This window comes from Bos indicus, chromosome 12, assembly GCF_029378745.1.
Source record: "Bos indicus isolate NIAB-ARS_2022 breed Sahiwal x Tharparkar chromosome 12, NIAB-ARS_B.indTharparkar_mat_pri_1.0, whole genome shotgun sequence".
NCBI lineage: Eukaryota > Metazoa > Chordata > Mammalia > Artiodactyla > Bovidae > Bos > Bos indicus.
In genome coordinates, this window is record NC_091771.1 from 34679027 (window position 1) to 34686589 (window position 7563).

The following is a 7563-nucleotide window of genomic DNA, read 5'->3' on the forward strand; positions in this document are numbered from 1 at the left end:
GATGTATTTTTTCTTCCTCTTTATTAACTTCTGTGCCTTTGCTCTTAAAATGGTCATGTGGTCATTCTGTGTCTTAAAATTCCAGCCTGGTCATGCTGGGTCTACCTTTCTTACTATATATGCCAAGAAACCCTTTCTATCCTTCCTGAGTCTCATCCTTAAATCATGCAGCTAAAGACAAGCACACAAGCCTAGGAAGTAAGTCACGGAGTGCAGTCTCCTGCATTGCAGGCAGATTCTTTTCAGTCTGAGCCACCAGGGAAGCCCGAAAAAAGTCTAAATGTTGTTATCAAGAGACATTTTTGTTTTGTTTATTTGTTTACTTTTTGCTGCCTGGACAGGGACTTGAACCCTGGGCCCTCAGATTAAAAGTCTGATGCTCTACCAGCTGAGCTACCCAGGCTTTGAGGCTGAGAAGAGTCTAAAGACTGAGCATGAACCCGAGTTGCCACAGAGAGTCACAGGCCTTGGTGCCCCTTGTTGGGCCGTGGGTTCCCTGGTGGCTCAGATGGTAAAGAATCTGCCTGCAATGCAGGAAATCCAGGTTCAATCCCTGGGTCAGGAAGATCCCCTGGAGAAGGGAATGGCAACCTACTCCAGTATTCTTGCCTGGAGAATCCCATAGACAGAGGAGGCTGGTAGGCTATAGTCCATGGGGTCGCAAAGAGTCAGGTACAACTGAGCAACTTCCACTTTTCGCCTTTCACATTGTGAATTAGGGGATAAATACCTGTCTGTCTGTGCCTTGGACAGTGCATTGCCACTCACCTGCAGAGACCAAGGTTCTGAAAGAGGAAAGAGAAAATTTGGTTTAAAGACTCTAACATCTGGAACTGTAACATCGCCATTACTATTTTCATTAAAATTTTTTATGAATTAAATAGATTTCTGCTTTAAAAGGTCTCTAAGGAAACATTTGCAGTTCTGGCAGCCCTGGATATCTAAATGCTAGCAACATCTATTTTGTGAAATACAAAGCATATGCTGGTACCTACAATGGACCCCCGAAACATAGATCTATTTATTCAAGCTTTTATAATTTCATGTTACATTTTCACCTTTTAAATTTTTATTTGAAAAAAAAAAAAAAACAAAACCCCTCAAAACTGGCACCTGATGAGATTGCTTTCCTTTCTTTAGGTGAAAATTTTCATCTGAAAGATCATGGATGTTATAATAGTTTAAATATCTACTCTTTCTCCTGAAAAATCAACTTATGAAAATGTTATTCTTATTTAATTTTCTTTCAAAGTGGGGTAGGCTCCTAGCAGTAAACAAATAAAACTGGACTTGATTTTCTCTCATTGCAATGATTTTGGAGCAGAAGCTTGTGGAGGCCGTTCTATCTCCCCCAAAGCCTGTTGAGAGTGGAGTTCAGGGAAGGGCGGAGGTCACCCACAGCCTCTTCCTTCTTGTCAGGAAGCAGTGAGGGGGCAGCCTGCAGAGGAAGACCAGAGCAAATCATAGAATCATTTCTGTGGACATGGAGCAAGGGAACACAAAGCTTGCTGCTCTTCCCAAAGAGAAGGCAGTGGGTCTGTCATCAGAGCTCCAGGTGGTGAAACCCTTGCCCTGTTCATCACACCACCTTGTGTATAAAGGTGTTGGTTGAGAAGTTTATTCCCTGTTAGTTTAAGGAGTTCCTAGAAAGAGAATTATAGACTTGAAGTCTCTTTGACTGACTGAAAGAGAGAAGGAAAGAGAAAAAAGAAAGGGAGGAAGAAAGGGAAAGGAAAGAAGAGAGAAGGAATGAAAGAAAAAGAGAGAGAGAGGCAGGAAGGACCTAAAGGCTAGAGAAAAGGCAGTTCCGGGAGTCTAAGATTCCCTGGGTATTGCTCTAAAATGAGAATTCTAGATTCAAATACCATCTTCCTATTTCTCTGCTTTCAAACTCTGCTCAGGGAAAGGTTTAGGAACCTAGAACATTCACTTTGTTCAGACCTAGAGCATTTCTCTACACAGAGGGGAGAAGAGGGTTAATGTTACCCTCAGCCACAAGGAAATAAATGTCCGTAAGTTGTGTGGGAGACAACAGATGTGTCTTGGGTCCCCTGGTCTCCAGGAGGCAGACAAGTCACCCAGCTCAAGAACAACCCAGAGCACAAAGCCTCCTCAGGGATGGAGTCTGACGACCATCTCTGCGCTGTAAGGCTCCCAGGCCCAAGAGGACAGACGGCAGGTCAATGACCCAGTGACCACTTCTGTGCTCTGCCCCTGCTTGTCTCCACACAGGCGACCATGACGGGTTCTCCAGGTTCTTTGTGCCATACACTCCCTATGGCTAAGTCATAGAGCAGGGCTTTGTTCTGTTTCCTCTCCCAACTTGTGGATAAGGCAGAGAACTTGCACTGCCCTGGCCTTCAGAAGTGATCAAGGTCATCCCAATATTTAAATGATTGAATAACTGAATCAGATGTGTCACCTCAAATTTAAGTTCTGGAAAATTTCAGGACCTTTCTTGTAATATTACCATGAATATCATGAGCCCACTCTGCAAACCTCCCAGACCCAGTGCTCCTTTCTATGAGAGAACATCCAGATTTTAAAGTCGAAGTACATATACACACAAATATAAATTTTTATGAAATTTCTGTAAGGGAGATATCTGTTCCTTAGACAAGAAATGAACTGGTTTTTTCAGTGTAATGGCTGTGATACCTTTGTGATACTGAATGTGCTCAGTAGCTCTTTGCCACCTGGTGAACTGTAGCCTGGAGGATTAATGTTAGGAGCCGGGTTAATGTTAGACACCAGGCTCCTCGGTCCATGGAACTTTTCAGAGAATACTGGAGTGGTTTGCCATTACTGAAACTATTTCTCAGTTTACTAAACCAACCTTCCAGTAGACATACACACAATTTGGTTGCCTGGACTGATACTTAGAAGCACTCCTGGAAAACAACAACAGGCCTGCTGACATCATAAGCATGGGTTAAAGGCAAACTGAGAACACATGAAGAATGAAGAGTATGAGATGGTTGGATGGCATCACTGACTCAATGGACATGAGTTTGAGTAAACTCCAGGAGTTGGTAATGGACAGGGAGGCCTGGTATGCTGCAGTCCATGGGGTCACAAAGAGTCGGACATGACTGAGCGACTGAACTGAACTGAACTGAACTGAGAACGCATACCAAATATTTGTAGACAAATATTTGTATCTGTTTTCCTGTACCCTCACTATGGTACAGATAAGATCACTTCATGCATATAAATATGATTTAGTAATTTACTTCTTACATTCAAAGAAACCCCTGGGAGCAATGAGAGTTGGGTGTTTTTAAATGCATTGAATATAGACTTCAGATTTCCCTGGTGGCTCAGTGGTAAAGAATCGACCCACCAAAGCAGGAGACAGAGGATCGATCCCTGGGTTGGAAAGATCCCCTGGAGAAGGAAATGGCAACCCGCTCCAGTATTCTTGCTGGAGAATCCCATGGACAGAAGATCCTGTCGGGCTACAGTCCATGGTGTCACAAAGAGTCGGACACGACTGAAGAGACTAAAGAACAACGACAGTACAGACTTGGGTTCTTCCATGGAGCTTGCCCAGAGGAAATCACTTAGACAGCCTCAGAATCTGGTTGTTTGGTCATAGGATGTACTTTAGAATAAATCCATCCTATTTGCTTGATACATCCATCATCTTTTATTTATAATGAAAGACAATCAAAAGGTGTATTTTGAAGATTTGGGGGGAGGTCTGTGAGGGAGGGTCATCATGAAATTAGGTGTGTTGCTCCTCAGAGTCCTGTTAACCTTGCTGTCATCCCCAGAGTGCTATGTGTGCTAAGTCACTAAGTCGTCTCTGACTCTTTCCAACCCCACGGACTGTAGCCTGCCAGGTTCCTCTGTCCATGGGATTCTCCAGGCAAGAATACTGGAGTGGGTTGCCATTTCCTCCTCCAGGGGATCTTCCTGACCCAGTGATCAAACCTGCGTCTTAACAGGTGGGTTCCTCACCACTAGCGCCCCCTGGAGGGAGCCCCCAGCTGTACTCCCCCCGCCTGCCAACTCCCTGCCTTGGCTGCAGAGCTTCCAGTGGAGACGTGGTCATACAAGAGGTGAATTTTCCAAAATACACTTTATTCCATGGCTCATTTTTCCTCCTTCTGTTTTCCTGCTGCCATTACCATGGAGTTTAAAGGGCACTTCAGAGAATAAATTAGAAAGCAAGACAATCTCTTTAACAAGTGGTGCTGGGAAATCTGGTCAACCACTTGTAAAAGAATGAAACTAGAACACTTTCTAACACCATACACAAAAATAAACTCAAAATGGATTAAAGATCTAAACGTAAGACCAGAAACTATAAAACTCCTAGAGGAGAACATAGGCAAAACACTCTCTGACATACATCACAGTAGGATCCTCTATGACCCACCTCCCAGAATATTGGAAATAAAAGCAAAAATGAGCAAATGGGACCTAATTAACCTTAAAAGCTTCTGCACATCAAAGGAAACTATTAGCAAGGTGAAAAGACAGCCTTCAGAATGGGAGAAAATAATAGCAAATGAAGCAACTGACAAACAACTAATCTCAAAAATATACAAGCAACTCCTGCAAGCTCAACTCCAGAAAAATAAATGACCCAATCAAAAAATGGGCCAAAGAACTAAATAGACATTTCTCCAAAGAAGACATACAGATGGCTAACAAACACATGAAAAGATGCTCAACATCACTCGTTATCAGAGAAATGCAAATCAAAACCACTATGAGGTACCATTTCACACCAGTCAGAATGGCCGCGATCCAAAAGTCTACAAATAATAAATGCTGGAGAGGGTGTGGAGAAAAGGGAACCCTCTTACACTGTTGGTGGGAATGCAAACTAGTACAGCCACTATGGAGAACAGTGTGGAGATTCCTTAAAAAACTGGAAATAGAACTGCCTTATGATCCAGCAATCCCACTGCTGGGCATACACACTGAGGAAACCAGAAGGGAAAGAGACACGTGTACCCCAGTGTTCATCACAGCACTGTTTATAATAGCCAGGACATGGAAGCAACCTAGATGTCCATCAGCAGATGAATGGATAAGAAAGCTATGGTACATATACACAATGGAGTATTACTCAGCCATTAAAAAGAAAACATTTGAATCAGTTCTAATGAGGTGGATGAAACTGGAGCCTATTATACAGAGTGAAGTAAGCCAGAAGGAAAAACACCAATACAGTATACTAACGCATATATATGGAATTTAGAAAGATGGTAACAATAACCCTGTGTACGAGACAGCAAAAGAGACTCTGATGTATAGAACAGTCTTTTGGACTCTGTGGGAGAGGGAGAGGGTGGGAAGATTTGGGAGAATGGCATTGAAACATGTAAAATATCATGTATGAAACGAGATGCCAGTCCAGGTTCGATGCACGATACTGGATGCTTGGGGCTAGTGCACTGGATGACCCAGAGGGATGGTATGGGGAGGGAGGAGGGAGGAGGGTTCAGGATGGGGAGCACATGTATACCTGTGGTGGATTCATTTTGATATTTGGCAAAACTAATACAATTATGTAAAGTTTAAAAATAAAATAAAATTAAAAAAAGAAAGAAAGCAAGGCTGGAGCCTTTGTAGAAACACAGGCAAGTTTTTATCTTGGAATGCTTTCCTCATGAAAGCTGCAGAGAACACTTGGAATGAGGTGGAAACAAAGGCTGGAAGGCATTTCTGAGCAAGTGTTCTGCTCCCCGCCAGCCTATGGACTAACTGACTCCCTGCCCCACGGCTGTTTATGTGGGGAAAGGAGCCTGGGGCATTTAGGCCCCCGGAGGCCACCTCCTCCCGCCTCACTGGTCCATAGAGGGGTCAGAAGTGATATGATGAGGCCCAGCACGGCTGTTTCTTCCATAGCGTGTGGAGTGGCCTCTGCTATGGTTTTAGTGGCTCTTTCCCTAATGACCAGATGCTTTCATCACTTTAGCGTTTGCTCAGTGGGCACCTGCATGTCTTCTTTTGCCCATTTTGTCAATTCATCCCTGCATGTTAGGTTTTGATATTTTCAATGCTTTTAAATCCTATTTTCTTTTACAATTTTATATATACATTTTTCATTACTGTTCTATGGAAATGTATTTGATGTTTGTATATCAACCCTCTAAACCTATGACCCTATTGTTAGCAAAGGGCAAAGGTGGGGGGTGGGATAAAGTAGGACTTTGGCATTAATTTCATACACACTATGATATATAAAATAGATAATCAACAAGGCCCTACTGTATAGCACAGGGAACTCTACTCAATATTCTCCAATAACCTATATGGGGAAAGAATCTGAAAAAGAAGAGGTACATGTATATATATAACTGATTCACTGTGCTGTACACCTGAAACTAACACAACGTTATGAACCGACTCTAATCCAATATAAAATTAAAAATTAAAAGTCCTATGGCCTTGTTAATTTCACTTTTGGGTCCTAGGACTTTGCTTTCTCTTCATTTGGTATTTTACGCGAGTTTCTCTCATGTGCACTATCATAGTTATAGCTCAGTTGGTAAAGAATCCGCCTGCAATGCAGGAGACCCCGGTTCGATTCCTGGGTGGGGAAGATCTGCTGGAGAAGGGATAGGCTATGCACTCCAGTATTCTTGGGCTTCCCTTATGGCTCAGCTGTTAAAGAATCTCCCTGCAATGTGAGAGACCTGGGTTCGATCCCTGGGTAGGGAACATCCCCTGGAGAAGGGAACGGCTACCTACTCCAGAATTCTGGCCTGGAGAATTCCATGGGTTGTATAGACCATGGGGTCTCAAGGAGTCGGACACAACTGAGTGACTTTTACTTTGACTTTCAGGGATGTAGAGTTCTCCTTTCTTTGTCTCCACCTGGGATGCTGTCTTCTTCCTGCTTTTTTGCACTGACTGGGACAGAATGTTTCAGCACAGATGGCTTGAAAATAACAGGATGCTATCTATCTCTGCTCACCCAGCACACCCTGAACCCACACCTGCCCTGTGGCAATCATACAGTCCTAGAACAGACAGCACAGGGAGCTTCATTCACTAGTCATGTGCTATTAGCAAAGGAGAGCAAAGGCAAGGAGGGTTTGAAAGATTAATCTGAATGGTAATGGTTAATAAAACAAGAAAGAAAAGGCGGGTACAAATTGTTAATTATTTTTGAGGAAAAAGAAAATTCAGAATGGTCTTGCTTACAAATTAAGTAGCATAATATATAATAACTTTATTTTTTTATTTATTTTAGTTGGAGGCTAATTACTTTACAATATTGTAGTGGTTTTTGCCATACATTGACATGAATCTGCCATGGGCATACATATGTTCCCCATCCTGAACCTCCCTCCCATCTCCCTCCCCATCCCATCCCTCTGGATCATCCCAGTACACCAACCCTGATCACCCTGTCTCATGCATCGAACCTGGACTGGCGATCTGTTTCATATATGATAATATATATAATAACTTTATTGGGGATAAGCAATGAGGACCAGATCAAGTTTGCTTTGGCAATGAGCAATGCATTTCACAAAAAGCTAATGCTTAGATTTTAAAAATTATCTTATCACAAACATAAACACAACATACAGCATC

The 7563-nt window shown here is 42.7% G+C and overlaps 1 non-coding gene across 1 annotated transcript; it reads right to left on the reverse strand.

The window, feature by feature from the left end:
• Nucleotides 1-330: 330 nt before the first annotated feature.
• Nucleotides 331-403, reverse strand: TRNAK-UUU (transfer RNA lysine (anticodon UUU)). Its single transcript has one exon. It is a non-coding gene; the product is annotated as a tRNA-Lys (tRNA).
• Nucleotides 404-7563: the final 7160 nt, after the last annotated feature.